We start from the raw sequence: 16502 nt of genomic DNA, 5'->3' as shown, positions 1-16502 counted from the left end.
TTTCCAAGACAATGTTTTTGATTCCTCCCCAATTTAAGTAAATCTAATTAGCATAAATTGATGCTGAAGCAGAATTTGGCAGTGGATGTATGATTATTCATCCTAGAATGGATGAATAGCCTATCTTACACATACAGAAAGCAATTATTCTATTCTGTAGCATCCAGAAAAGTCAAAAAAAGACACTGTAGGCATCTTTGGTGAAACCAGAAATCTGTAAGTATGTGTATTTGTTTATTCTGCCCTGTGACTCAAAATTCTCTTTATATATGCCAGTTAAGTATCCTGCTGCACAAGTTATTGTACATGCTGTAAAAGCCTTCAGAAATTAAAAGAAAAAAAGGGTTAATATTATGTCAAAGATACAGGGTTAGAAAGGTAAATTGAGCAGCTATGCTGTTCCCATTTCTTTCATTCCCAAATGGAAATCCAGAGCTAGTGAAGGCTTGGGGCATCAAAAACAATGTGAGTGCAAAAATCTCCTTTCTTTTCTGGCATTACATCCAATATAAAAGTCTTATTACTTGCAGGTTGAATAATTTTAAGTTTCTGTGCTCATGAGGAAGTATAGGTCGCAAAGTCTAATGACTTGGCACCTGCAGTTTGACAGACTGGTATGAAAACACCAGCTGCTACAATATTTGTTGCTGTATTTCTCAACATTATTTTCTGTGGTATCTTTTCTTTTGTATCTTCAATATTTTAGCCTACCATAAAAACCGGCGTAACTTACACGATCAGCTGTGCTTTCCTGATAAAATCAGTTTTACAAAGGGTTGGTGGATTTGATTTTGTGGATAAATACAGAGACACAAAATGTCACTTATTCTTTCAAGTATTATATTAGATTGACATCCTAACAAGCCAAACATACCCAGTAAGTATAAGCTAGTATCATGTTTCATTCTTAATTTCTTCTGGCTTGCTTATATGTAACACCTTAAGCATTATTTTTTCAAGATTAGGAACCACCATGAAGCATTTTCCTGGTGATTCCAGATTTGTAGACGTAGCTGTATAACTCAACAAAATCATAGAAACATAGAATGGCTAGGGTTGGATGGGGCCTTCATCTAGTTCCCTGCATGGGCAGGGACGCCTTCTACTATACCAAGTTTCTGAAAGCCCCATCCAACCTGGCCTGGAACACCTCCAGGGAGGGAGCAGCCACAAGTTCCTTGGACAACCTGTGACAGTGTTTCACCACCCTCAAATTAAAGAATTTCTTCCTAATATATAACCTAAATCTCCCCTCTTCAAGTTTTAAAGCATTTTCCCCTGTCCTCTCACTACCTGCCTGTGTAAAAAGCCCTACCGCAGCTTTCTTGTAGGCCCCTTCAGAAACTGAAAGGTTGCTACAAGGTCACATCACATCCCGTGACCTGACCCAGACAACAACTAAAGGACATTTGTAATGAACCCCCTTGCTTTCTCGCCTTCTTCTCTAGAGAGGAACTTAGGTGCAGCTGGATCCAATCCTCCTCCCAGGTCAGTTTTTCCCTTTGGGGGAACGATTTCCCTCTGAGGGTAAGCTCTGACCCCAGGAATACAGAGTAACAAGAACATATGCAAGCAACTAAGCAGCAATGGTCTTGGCACTGTGGCAGAGAGTTAACACCATGAACAAACAAGGGCAGACTTCTTGATATCCTGGAAAACACATTCAAAATCAGACACTGTTAGAAGGAGGGAACAAAGATTGAGTGGGTTTTTTCCTTTTAAGGTTATAGGCACTATACTGGTTAAAGGTTTGGTGAAGGCTTTTAGTCACCTGTGCTCAATTGTAAGCCACCTCTAGCACTTCAGCTGGCCAAACAGAACAGTCACAGGAAGAGGGCACACCAGTGTTAAAACATTTTTCTTTTAAGCCTGCTACCACCCCATTAATGCCTGTCTTGAGGCAGAGCGCAGATAGCATTGCTTTACTGGGGATAGAGGCATAAACATCTATAGCAAACAGTAATTTTCACTGTGGGGCAATATTTTATGCTGCCTTTTTTCACACAGTTACCAACATTTGTGCCCCATTGTCATTAGGAAGGCTGCACAGACTTCATTTAGGATGCTAATGAATTGAGTTCTCTATGAGTCCCAGTAAAGCTTCTGATTCTCCCAGATGCCTAAAATAATTTTCTTGTAATTTTGCAGATTTGGTGTGAGACACGGGATGGTTTGTACAGTAGTATGAATATAGCTCTCCCCCTCCCAAGTCCTTCTTCTCAGGGCTGTCCGCAATCCTTTCTCCACCCAACCTGTATTGGTGCATGGGATCGCCTTGACCCAGGTGCAGAACCTTGCACTTGGCCTTGTTGAACTTCATACAGTTTGCATGAACTCGAGCCTGTCAAGGTCCCTCTGGATGGCATCCCTTCCCTCCAGTGCATTGACTTCACACAGTTTGGTGTCCCCAGCAAACTTGCTGAGGGTACATTCTATTGTGCTGTCCATGTCACTGACAAAGATGTTAAAGAGCACTGATCCCACTGCTGACCCTTGAGGAACACCACTTTTCACACATTTCCATTTGGACACTCACCCATTGAATACAACTCTTTGTGTTCAACCATCCAGCCAGTTCCTTATCTAGTGCATGGTCCATCCATCAAATCCATATCATTCCAGTTTAGAGATCAGAATGTCATGTGGGGACAGTGTTGAATGCTTTGCATGGGTCCAGGTAGAAGATATCTGTTGCTCTGCCTTTGTCCACCAAGACTGTGACCCCATCATAAAAGGCCACCAAATTAGTCACATAGCACTTGCCTCAGTGAAGAAATGTTGCCTCTGACCAATCACCTCTTTGTTACTTGCTTGCCCTTAACAGAGCCTGCAGGAGAATCTGCTCCATGATCTTCTCAGGCACAGAGGTGAGCCTGACTGGTCTGTAGTTCCCTGGGTTTTCTTTTTTTTCCATTTTTGAAAATGGGGGTTATGTTTCCCCTTTTCCAGTCAGTGGGAACTTCACCAGAGTGCCATGACTTTTCAAATATGATGGACAGTGGCTTTGCAGCTTCATCCACCAGTTCTTTCAGGATCCATGGATAAATCCCATCAGGTCCCATGGACTTTTTCACCTTCAGGTTAAGTGGTCTTGACTATGCTTTCTATCTACAGTGGGGGGGATCTTCCTTTTCCCAGTCCCCACCTTTAGCTTAAAAATCCAATTTTTAGCTTTAAAATCCAATTGCTTTTACTGAGAATAGAATTTACAATTTACTTTTTTACCTCACCCAGATTCATCAGTTTAATTCTTAAATTCAATTTTTAAGAGTGTTGCTTGGGAGAGGAGGTGAGGGGGTTTTTTTCAACTTTTTTTCTGTGCTCAGAAAAACCCAGTCTAATATGGCACTGAAACATGTGAAACCACTTCTAGTTTCAGTCAGGGTTGCACTATGAAATTACTTACATAAAGTTCTGTCCTCAGTGATTCTATCATACTTTGAAAATACCAAAACTAAACCTCAAGTTTTCATACATTGTGGGAAAGAGCATTGTTTTCTCTTGAAATATTTTAGGGTTTGGTTTTTTTTTACAATTTGTTTATTTATTACAGAGGACTTCTATAAAAACAAAGCATTCTTTTTCATTGGCAGAGCCTGATGAAATAATCAAATAATTGATTAAAAAATGCTTTGCGGTAATAATTGACCACGTGAGTCAACACAGGCATTGTTTGAATCAGAACACTGCATTCCAGTCTCTTTGTGGGGCTGGATCATATGTTCACAAAACTACAATTTCTAAAATGTGTTCATTCCTGTTCTCTTTTCCATGAAAAGATAAAAATCAAAGACTTTAATTTCCCTTAAGACTGAAATTCAGAACGAGGACCAGTATACAAATATTTTAAATTATCTTCACTGGACAGATTATTTTTAAAACACCAGTCCCTTGCAGTGATGTTAACTAAACAGCTCAATATGAAGGATCTAATCTTTCTATTGTAACTAATTTCAGCTCTCTGGCTTTATTACCTAATATCCCACCACAGGTTTGTTACTTCCAAAATTTAGCACTTTATATTGTAAAGCTGACATCAAATAAAAAATTACTTTTAAACTCTAACTTTCAAAGAATGCATATATTTCCATATGCTTCTCCGAGCAGCAGCATCTGCAGGCCAACAGCATCTCTGAGGTTATTCCTCCCAGCAGATCTTGATGCTCTGCCATAAGAAAACTTTGAATTATCACCCCTGTGCTACGTTATCATAGAATCATCAAGGAATGCCAGGTGGGAAGTGAGGATAAGAGATCATCTAGTTCTACCTTTCCAGGTAAGACCATAGTTTAAATGAGATGGCCCACCAGCCTAACATGATATTTCTGAAGATAAGGCATCTGCTGATTACACTGGAAACAGTTGGCTGACTTGTCAAAAATCACTGACTTACTTCAATTCCCACAATAGCAAAAAAGAATCTGAACTTACCTCAAATCCCTTGTGAAACACAAGGAACATCATTACTCATATGAGAAGGTAAGGGGTTTCAAAAAACAGGAAACAATACCTAGGAAGAGAAAAAAATAGTACAGTTTTTGAAAGCTACCTTTGAACATAAATGAAGGACCTCACAAGGGCAAGCCTTACTGTATGTATGCAGGTGCATAAGTGTAGTGTTTTGTGAAGCTAGTGGCAAATTTTCACCCAGAGCTCCAACTTCATTTTGACAAGTCCCTAATCCCAAAACATTTCTCTTTTCACTTCCATCCCAGTATGAAACAAGAAGCTTCTGAAACTTCATCTCACACTGCCCACAAGCAGTTCCCATTCCATTATACTTACCAAGTGCTGTAAATTAATTAAAAAAATACTGCCCATTAAACTTGCCCCAGCATATTTTTCATTTCATGAATAGTCCTTTACTTTGTCATGATTAAATATTGTATATTTTAAAATGTCAGCATGCTGAGGTTTTTGAAAAATCAATACATTTTCCATTTATGTAAATTGTAAGTAACACTGGAGTAAGAGTTTATCTGCCAACAGAGAAAGGATATGAAGTGATTCCTTTTGTCTTAATCTGACCACAGGTTTATGAACCCAGTTGGCTTTAGGAGCTAATCTAGAGATATGTCATAGAGGATTAAATTTTGAATTCCAGTCAATTAATTAGCTTATGGACATAAAGTGGCAAATAGCCATGGTACACACCAGCACTTACTGATCTGTGCAAGCAGACTGCTGTGCTACAAGTTAGCATGGCTAGGCTGACTGCATTAATTTGCAATCATTTCTCCTTCAGCTCCTCTCTTGTGATAGAATGTGATCATTTTGGGGTATGATCTGAGAGAACTTCTAACAAGTAAAGTGTTTCATAGAAGTGAACTAACAAAAAATCAGGACATATGTTATAATCCAATTCAAAATTAGGTATGGACTGCACCCTAAATGTACAAAAAAATATAATAGTTTTACAGATTTCTATAGTCTGATCTCAGAAAAAAATATAATAGTTTTACAGACTGCTATAGTCTGATCATTCTTTTCCACAAATAAACAGAGTAGAATAAATCTAGTGGTATTAGGGTGTATTTTGCCTACTACTGTGTAAGAGAAAGCCACTAAGCTTTGGGACCAGTGTTGGGACCATTCCTGTTTCACATCTTTATTGATGATATTGATAAGGACATGGTGTCATCCACAAATTTACTGATGATACACTCTTAATTTAGGTGGGGATCACTGGAACAGGTTGCCCAGGGAGGTGGTTGAGTCACCATCCCTGGATGTGTTTAAGGGTCGTTTAGATGTGGGGGGATATGTGTTGGGGGATATGGTTTAGGGGAGAAATTTGTAGAGTAGGGATGATGGTTGGACTCAATGATCCCAAAAGTCTTTTCCACCCTGAAAGATTCTATGATTCTAAGCCTGAGTATGTTTACATTTCAATAAGACTGGTTCAAGAATCCAGTCTACAAAGGTCCTCTGCACAAAAGTAATTTTAACTTAAATGTGATTTTGGAAAATTTCAACTTTTTTACTTCCAATCCTCTGCTAAACCTGTTTAATAACAAAACAATATTTATTTAATATTACAAATTCATATAAATATTTTTATTTCTTATCCCACACAACTCCCTTAAACTATTTTCAATTATTGTAATTAAAATAAAACAAAATTTTGAAAACAATTAAGCAATAATCCAAAACCTGCCAATGTAGCTATAATTTAATTGTTTTTTTTTCAAATAAACTTCTATAGAGGACAGACTCTTCCAGCAATGAATGCACAAGAAGATTTCTTGTTGGTAAAATAAAGAGGATCTTAATCTGAAGGTGCAGAAAATTTCCTTGGGTTGTTTTTTTAAGGACCTAGGAGGAAATTAATTTTGTAACTCTTATTATGTTTAATGGGAGTTATTCAGTCAAATCTTCATTCTCCATTCACAATTAACAGTTACCCCTCAATTTTTTTCCTGCATAACATCTGAAAATAATTTCCATAAACAAGTTCCCAGCAGTTATCTATACAGTAGATCTGATTCTGAATCCACAAAGGTCCCTTGATTTGCTTTAGTGTAAGCCTGAAACTGCAGCAATAGTGAAAGGAATAAAGGACATAACTGAATACCTTAAATTAAATACTCACCCTGGCATGACTCAACCAACTTCAACAAGCTAGCCAAAATTTACATCAGTATAAATAATCAGAACCCTATTTCTACAAACCAATTTGCTCCTTAGATTGTCTACAATGACATTTCCATATTGGTAACTTCCAGATGTCATCTATAAACACTCAGTTTGCTTATTCGACTGGCAAATTCTCCAGTGTGGAATTCAGTTTTGGTGGGCAGCATTCATTCTGGTCAGATCTGCCCAACGTTTGTCTTAAATTTGAGGCTCTTACACATTACTTCAGTAAGAATGCATTTCTATATGAGGAGAACCAAGGAAAATTGATTTCAATCTATTCCTCTTTAACCTCACTGCAAGAAAACAGTAACCAATATATTTCAATATTGGTCCTGTCATTCCCTGCTTTTTGCATAAGGCTTCTTGATTTTCTTATAATATCTCCTGCAAAGGAATGGCTGAGCTCAGTATATTCAATACTTTGTACAGATGAACCTTTTTAGCTTACTTGCATGCAGCACCAGCCACACATGGGGGAAAACCCTACCACTGATTATACAGAATGTATGGTAACAAAATCTAAGGGACATGGCAACTTACTGCAATATTTTGGGCTATCTATTTACCTGTATTTCACTGCAGACTTTTTCATTTTGAGACTTTCTTAGTGGTGACTGAGTTGAAAAAAACCTACTGGAAAGACCTTCTCACTGTATCCTGTAGGTACCACTTGCTCTGCTCCTGAAGACTCCAGACCTGAGAACTTAGGGCTTTACAATACCTGGTGATGGTTTCTGCATGAAGAATAAGATATCTTCATGATTATTACATACATGATGTGTGGGAAAATGCTGTCAATTTGCAAGTCCTAATACCTATTAATGCAGGCTGCCTAAGTAGTCATGGCTGGAGTCAGCTAGTTTGCATAGATGAGTGATTTGTTTACAATATGCTAGTCTGCCATTTCTACCAGAGGTTTCTACTCCTCCTCATTGATACTGAAAAGACAGACACTGTTACCAGCTTAGGCATTTCTGTTATGAATTCCACCTTGGCAGTCCTTCTATTAAGCCAGAGTTGATAAGAAACATCCATTTAAAGCGCTTGAGAGGATTTTTTTTCTCATATTACCATTAACATGAGAATATTTTTTTGTTCTAGTATTATAATTAACAATTTGTGCAACAGGAAATTTATAAAGTGCCTGGATTATTTTAGTCTGGGGGAAAGCTGGAAATGAGCTCAGGGCTTATTAGCTTGTGGTGTTGCTAAAAATGGTGGTGTATTACTGAGTAGCCCTTTGAATGTAATTATGCCTTCATGATGCTGCTGCATCCTTCCTCACTCGAGATTCTCCATGGAACCACCTCCTTTTCTCTGCAGCCACAGACCTGGTAATTTGCAGCCCGATAAACTACCCATTGATAACAAGTCCTGGCTACATTTATATACTAGAACTACCACTGTATCTAGCTTACAGCCTTCTTAACCATTTTCTTGGTGTCCTGGTTTGGGCCAGGATAAAGTTAATTTTCTGTCTTGTACTTTTGCTTTCAGCTAAGTCTCTCATAAGTAGCTGCACTTACTGAAATTAACAGCAAGTTTCTCAGTCAGTGTCGGCTTCTGGGACTAATAACACTTGATGTTTACAGCTACAGCTGGGGAGTGGTATGCAGAACCAAGGACACTGCTTGGTTCTGAGGAATATCTTGTGCTCTGGAAAAAGAGTGAAGAGGTCACACCCACAACCCTCCTTTAGGGAGAAGCAAACAAGGCAATGACCAAAAATTGACCAAACAGAATATTCCATCCCATACAGGTCATACTTGTTATAAATTTGAGGGATCACAAGGGTCAAATCCCTTCCCCATCTTCTGCTTTCTTTGTACATCCCTTTGCCTTCACTCTTTTTTGCCTCTCCCTGTTTGCTTTGGCATCCTGGGAGGATTCCATCCGTCCCTCTGCCTGTGGTCCTGCCAGCCCATATCTGTGCGTTCCTGCCTCCAGCTCCCGACTGCTGCCGACTCCAGGAGTCCAGCCTGGACTTTCCCAGGGCTGCCCTGCAGCCTCGGTGGTGACTTGAGAGTTACTGGGGGAAAGGGGAGCGGAACATGTATATTTGGACTGTATATTCTGTATATTCTGTACATATTGTATATTCTGTATATTTGTACATATTTAATATTTTTTTTCCTTTTAATCACTACTGTTTCATTAAAGCTGTGTAGTTTCGAACCCAGAAGTCTCTCTCCCTTATTCTCTCTCCTTTCTTTATCAGGGAGGAGAGGAGAAGGATTAATAGAGAGCATCTCTCATTCAGTATAATTGCCAGTCCAGCGTTAGACCGTGACACTCAGCTATAGACGTGTCATGTAGACACTGCCAGATTTTTCCATCTAATATCTTACTTAAGATTTCTAATCACTAGAAGGCATGAATAAGATATCAGAGCACAGTCTGTAAGAATATAGAAATAGTGAGTTTCTGTAGTTTTCGTTGAAAATAAATATGAAGCAATCAGTAGAAGAGGCAGGATAAGATTCATTTATCTGTTTTCGTATTTCCGGGAGGAGGCAAAATGTTAATGATATCTGAAACTACAGAGAGTGTCTTGTAAAACACTAACCCTAAGAGGGTTTGCATTGAAAGCACAACTGCTTATCTCTGGGGGTCCTTTTGTAAGTAGAAACAAGTGTGTGCATAAATATTTTCATTAATCTGGCTTGGAACAGTGTGAAAATTTTATTCTAGCCCTCTTATGCCTTAATGAAGAAAAAAACCAAAAACTAACCAAAAAAAATAACCACAAAATCCACCAAATCCCATAACCCCGCATTCTGCACACATTTTTTGAATAGTAATAATTTTAAAGTAACAGAAGATACATACATATAATTTCACAAAGAAAACCACATTTGGAAGAAACAGTCCAACATCTTATAAACTTATAAAGAACTAAGATCACATAATACTCAAAGATCACATAATATTCAATGATTCAGTGAATTCAGGGATTTACAGAAACTTATTCTCTTGGGAAAAAAATAGGTTATTGATATCTGGAAGATATTATTATAAAATACCTGGAAGATACTTAGAAAACTAATCAAAATATCAAGGTATCAAAATAAAATTTAAAAAATTAAGAAAAAAAATATTTTAACAGTGGGAGACAATTGGAATAAACTGGCTAGAAATGAGAAAAAGAGAAGCAAGATTTTACTTACAGGATTGAATATAAGCATGCTTGGAAAAAAAGCAGGAAAAGGCTACCAACCCAGCAACTCTCATCAGTGGAGAAAGTTTCTCAACTATACCTCATTCATTTATTTGAATATCTCCTTCCATTTGAAATTAATCAAACCCGCATATTTCATATAGGTCAGCTCAACATTAATTCAAGTCATAGCCACACCTCATGCCCCCCTGTCTTGTGTACTGACAGGACTATTAAAACATTGTCCCATGGCATGCTTGGTTCCCCTCTTTGGCTAACTGGGTCACTACATCATGTGAGAATCTCTTAATGGAGACTATAACTCAATTGTCTGCTGTGTGTGAATCGTAGACAATGGGGTATGTGAATTTCAACCATGGTAAGGCCCTATGCACAGGAATTGGATAGAACATTAAGTCCAAAAATGAACAGTTTTAGACATTACATGTTAATGCCACATGTTTGAAAAATATTTTTTTTTAACAGAAGACAAATATGAAATTAAACCAGCTTCATGAAACTCCAGATATGTCTCATTTGTTTCATCTCTTCTATGAATACTTACTAAACATCAACATATCTTGGTATTGTTGAATATTGTAACAGCATTATCATAACTACATTATGATAATTTGTCATAGAAAGCTGAATCCTGCAAACCTGTGTACACAAAGCCTTTTCCTACTTAGCAAGTCAAGCATATGAGCAAATACACCCTCACATAAGAACATGATCACTTGCAAAGTGATGACACTTGGAAACTTAGCTGGTATTCTTATTTGATTCAGGACTTTTCCATAGAAATAGGATATACTGTTTCCTATACTCTCTTTTTTAATGCCAGGAGAATGCTGAAATTGCCTATGTTTCAGAGATCCTAAGATTCTTTAGTTTTACTTGCTTTCAGTGACAGTATGTCTGAGCAAAACAACAGCCCCAAAATCATAAATCTGGAAGAAAAACCCAGAAGCTGGAAATCTCTGCTCTTGAGTCATATAAAATCACAAAAGCATCTCTTTGCTGGTGCAAGAATACATCTTAACAGTCCTTAGAGCCTTATGCTATGAAGCCTGAATGCACATCTATGGCTATACAAATACTTCCAAGTATTAAGCTGTAACTTCAAATTTGCCCAATCAACAGTAATTCAAATAGAAATATGATAGAAAAATCATTAAGAAAAATAATTTTGCTGCCATGAACTTCTATTAAAAGCATGTTAAATTGGAATGGCTGTGCACAGAAAATGCTTTTTCCCTCCAGACAACTGTAAGTGATTAGTCTATAAAAAGATTCATTTCTCTTAGAACAGAAAAATCAAACAAGGAACAGTTTTGTTCAAGCATCTGCCAGGAATGTAAAACATTATTTTTTCTTTAGCCAAATGTCTGAAATAATGTTTTTATTCTGAAAGTGTTTTGCTATTTTAAATTCCACTCATTTTTGTTGTGTAGCTTGCATGCTGTAGCCACAACAGTGTTATTAACACCACTAACTTTTTGTGTCCCTTAATATGAAAACCTATGGTTTCAAATTAAAAAACACGACCAGAATTAACATTTGCATAGTCATTGTAGGGGATTGATTAGACTAATCAAAATTCTTTGATTAAAGAATGCTTCCCAAGTGCCTGTCCCTGATAATTACTATGCAACCACTACTTTCTAGGAGATATAACTGAAGGCCTCCTTGTAAATGCTTTTTTGAATACAAAATTATCTGTTTTGTTGGGGTTTTTTCATCTTATATAAATTTATATATAGCTGATGAAACGTCTCCTCTGCTCTCTCGCTTGGATTTCAGCCCTCACACCCCACTAGCATGTGGCTGCCCTGGTATTCCATCAGGAGGGTGTACTGAGATAAAGCCTTTTCTACCTCTCCTGATTAATATACTAAATTTTGCAGAAGAGGAGAGTCAAGAGGCCACTGAAGAAAGAATAGGAACTGAATGGGAGTTGATGGGAGGAGAGTCTATATTTCAGCACCCTCTCTAAAGATTTTGAACATGCTTTACAATAAATAAAATACATGTACAGACTGTAGAACAAAGACTAGAATCATCCCTTGGACTCCTCTCACTTGAAACACAGAGAATATGGATAAAAAGAAATGGAAGGTGTTAAATATTAACTGAGTGTTGAAAACACTAGGAAGTGATGCTTTGAAGAAGAATAATACTCCCTCCAGGGAAGGTATATTGACTTACATTAGGTGCACTTAACATACAGATATCAAATTGGGTTTTTCCACACAAAAGGTAGCAGATTCATTTCTGGTCATAATTTTCAGATTTTAATATAGTTTAAATATGAGATGCTACTCAGCTATGTGGACAAGACACAAATTCACAAATGAGAAGGTCAGAGACAAAAGATTAATCACTTACCCAATCTTATTGGTAAAAACTAAAGCTGTGCTCAGATTTTGAGAGCTAAATGCTTTCTCTTAGATACTGAAGCACCCTTTTGCACACATTACCTATGTGCCCAAGATCAGATCACAGACTTCAAGCTAGGAGAAACTTTCAAGACCAAAGAAGGTTTTAGCTGCTGTATATTCCTGCCTCACCAGAGTAATGTTTAAGAGCAGCTATAATACAGAGTATAATTGCAGCATATTTAATTGAAACCAACATGTAGGATAATAGTTCCTTTTTACAGAGTATAAAAATTATATACACCATACAATGTTTTAACTATTTCTGTAAGTAGCATTTGGAAGGATGTGTATAAATTTCACTGTGAGTTTGCATTACCATTTAATATCACAACAAAATATACATGAACCATAAACCAAACTTATGCCTATGAAGGAAAAAAACATGAATAAATAACATTATTTATTTTCAATTCTTAATTGATCCCTAGCCTGATAAAGGTAGAACTTTAATGGTTCCTCCTCTTTATGAACAACACAAGTCCCCTTTCACAGGGGCCAAAAGCAATCAATGCTCATAGCACCTGCCAGTTGCCAGAGCCCTTCTGCTCATGCTGCAGATGCAGCAGCAATGCTCTTCTGGCAGGAAAGGGAAATCACTGACATTGTTGCATCTGTAATAAAAATTATTGCTTTGGTACTTTGTCAGGCACAAGTGCTTATTTGATAGCTGTTCCTAGAAATTAATGTAGTACTGGTGGAAAGCAAAGCAAAAAGCTAACTGTGATACATCTATAGGGGTTTATGTTCATATTGAGTCAAGACAATGACACCAAGGCTTTCCAAAGATGATGAGTGAGGTGGGATAATGAAGAAGCAGACAGCAAAAGTTCTTTTAAAAAATTGGTTTCATAGCAAGGTCCATATCAATGATTTTTTTATCCTACTGTCAATATCTGTGCACTGTAGCACTGCTAGCAAAAGATTACAAGGTAGATGATTACAGATGAAAACTAAACCATGTTTAAAAGCTGGCTTAACAAAAAAGATACGTTTTGCTTTTTGTTGCTTTAGAAAAATGTTATATTCTCTAAGAAAGATCTTTTGAGACATTAGCAAATAATAACCCTTCTTTTCATCTCATTTAAACTTTGTTTAGTCTCAATACTCTTGCATTTAAAATGTTCATGCTTGTCGCCTACTGAGATGGAAAAATTAAAATCTTTTAGCATGAAGTTTAATTTCATGCATTACTTAATAAACATTAAAAACAATATCTAGTATCTTCTTTCTTCAAAAGAATGGTATTTTATTACTACAGAGCTTACAGGACATTAGAATGACTTGAAAAGTTAAGATAAGAGAATCACATTTATCATATATCTCAGATTAATTTAGGTTGTTTACTTTTACAGTGCTTGGTACAAGGGAGCCCTGATCCATATATTATTAGTTAGAAAAAGCAATAAAGTTCTGTATTGCATACAGTGCCTCTTTGGTATTACAGTTACTCAAAACTCAAAGACATATATAGATCTTCCTCCTTACTCTAAAAACCACACCTTCTTTCCTAGACACCAACTGTAGATGATAAAAAGAAGAAAATATCAGGATGTTTTGTTAACTTGCAAGACTGGTTATATTAGTTCCTCCTGTTGTGTTTAACCCCAGCCAGCAAGTAAGCCCCACAAAGTCTCTTGATCACTCTGCCCCCTAGAAGGATGGAGGAGAGAACTGTAAATGTAAAACTGAGAAAAATCATGGGCTGAGACAAAAGAAGTCTAATAATTGAAATATAATAATAAACACAATGAAAAGGTTGGAAGAGGGTTTTTTTGCACAGCAGTTATCAGGACTCATCAATAAGATATTAAACTAGATTTGAAAGGGAAAGAAAATAAAACCAGGGGATCATGAAATGATAATTTTCAGCTCTTGGAGAAGCAAGAAATGAGCACAGTCACCAGAACTGCTACATTAGACTTCAGGAGAGCAAAGTTTGGCCTGTTTAGGAAGACTGCCTGACAGATTCCCTTGAGAGAAGTCCTGAAGGGCAAAGGAGTCCAGAAAGGCTGGACACTCCTTAGCAGGAGCAGACCATCCCCATATAATGACAGACAATGTGTCCAGGAAGAAAACCATCTTGAACAGATAGCTTTTGGTCAGAACTCAGGAAAAAAAAAGAGAATTTATGTCCTTTGGAAGAAAGGCAACTCCAGGACACTGAAAAGATATCATTAGGCTATGAAGGGACAAAATTAGAAGGGCTAAACCCCAACTTGAAAATGATCTAGCTACTGCCATAAAAAACAATTAAAAGTGCTTCCATAATATATTATTAGTCTTAAAAGTACCAGAACAGGCCATCTCCATGTACTGAATACATGTTGCACAGTTAACTACTGAATACATCCTTTGTGGGATGTGGGGGGAAACAAAGTGACAAAGGATAAGGAAAAAGAAAAAGATGAGGTACTTAATGCATTCTTTGTCTCAGTCTTTCATAGTAAAACCAGTTGTTCCCCAGACACCCAGTCCCCTCAGCTAAAAGACAGGGACAAGGAGTACAATGAAGCATCTGTAATCCAAAGGAAAATGGTTTGTGACCTGCTGCACCTCTTAGACACACACAGGTGTATAGGAACAGCTGGGATACACCCAAAGGTACTGAAGAAGGTGGCAGAAGTGCTCACTGACCAGCTTTCCATCATCAGTAGTTTTGGCTAATCCAGGAGGTCTTTGTTGGCTGGAGGGTAACAAATGTGACTCCCTTATGCAAGAAGAGGTGAAAGGAGCATCAAGGCAAATACAGGCTTGTCTGCCTAACTTTTTTGCTAGAGAAGGTTATGGAACATGCAGGACAAAAATATGAATAGGCCCAGTCAGAATGGTTTAATTAATGGCAGGTCCTGCTTGATTAATTTGATTTCCTTCTACGATAAGGTGACTTGATTAGTGGATGAGGAAAAGTCTGTGGATTTTCTTTACCTGGACTTAAGTAAAGCCTTTGACACTGTTTCCTACAGCATTTCCTGGAGAAATAGGTGCTCATGGCTTGGATGGGTATATGTTTCACTGGGTAAGAAAGTTTTCAGAGGGCAGGGCCAAAAGACTTTGTGATGACCTGGTTAAATCCAGCTGGTGGCTGGTTAAAACTGATGTTCCCCAGGACTCAGTACTGGGGACAGTTCTCTTTAATATTGTTACTAATGATCTGAATGAGGGGATTGAGTGCTCCCTCAGCACATTTGTAGACGACACCCTGTTGGGAGGGAGTGCTTGAGGGTAGAAAGGCTCTACAGAGATATCTGGACATGCAGAGGCCAGTTTTATGAGGTTCAACAAGGGCCAAGTGGTGAATTCTGCACTTGAGTCACAAAACCCCCATGCAGCACTATAGGCCTGGGGCAGAGTGGCATGAAAATTGCTGGGCAGAAAAGGAACTGGGAGTTTTAGTCAACATCCAGTTGAGTACAAGCCAGCAGTGTACTAAGGTGTACAAGAAGGCTTGTATCAGATTCTAGCCACCCATTTTCACAATAATTTGTAAACATGCACTGTTACGGATAGGAATACCTGCTAACTGAACACTGGCATATTGTGTCAATGACACACCAGAGAGGGTACATCACCTACACTGTTATTGGAGTACATTAACAGGAGTGAAACTTGCCAAAGATTATTACTGCTGAGCACATTAGTACATACAGGGAGGGAGTCCAAGATGATGAAAACCATAAGGAACATATTTTTTTTTAATAGCTGACATGTTTTTAAATGAAAGAAATAAGAGGAACCATTAAAGGAAGTTCCATTTTAAATTCACTAATTTAAAGTTGGGACATGGTTCATTATGCCTAAAATGTTTTCATGTACAAACCACTACAGATATAAGAGAAAATGGCACCTATAAACTTTCACCTTATAAGCCTTTCTGAAGACACTTTCAGACATAGATTCTTATTGACGTCCAAGGTACTCAGTATCAAACAGTGAAGACTAACAGCATGTTCCCATACAAGTAACTCCATGTCCCAAAATCATAGAATCATAGAATACCATGTTGAAAGGGACCTTTTCATTTGCATCTTTCTCTTAGAAATACATCTTCAAGCACTGTAAGAATTTAGAGATAGTGAAACATATTTTTGGTCAGTACTCGACCTTCTTGTTTTTCCAGCCCAAGCTGTGGTCTTGGTTTCCTTTCCTTCCCTTTAGCAACCTAAACCACTCCAGTAGAAGAATTTCCATGCAGTTTGATGAATGAAAAAGTGTAAGAGAGATGATTTTTTTACATTATTATTTTTCTTCCTTGTACTGCATATTGG

This window comes from Calypte anna, chromosome 1 (genome assembly GCF_003957555.1).
Source record: "Calypte anna isolate BGI_N300 chromosome 1, bCalAnn1_v1.p, whole genome shotgun sequence".
Lineage (NCBI taxonomy): Eukaryota > Metazoa > Chordata > Aves > Apodiformes > Trochilidae > Calypte > Calypte anna.
The sequence above is the reverse complement of the archived record's forward strand: the minus strand, read 5'-3'. Positions refer to the sequence as shown.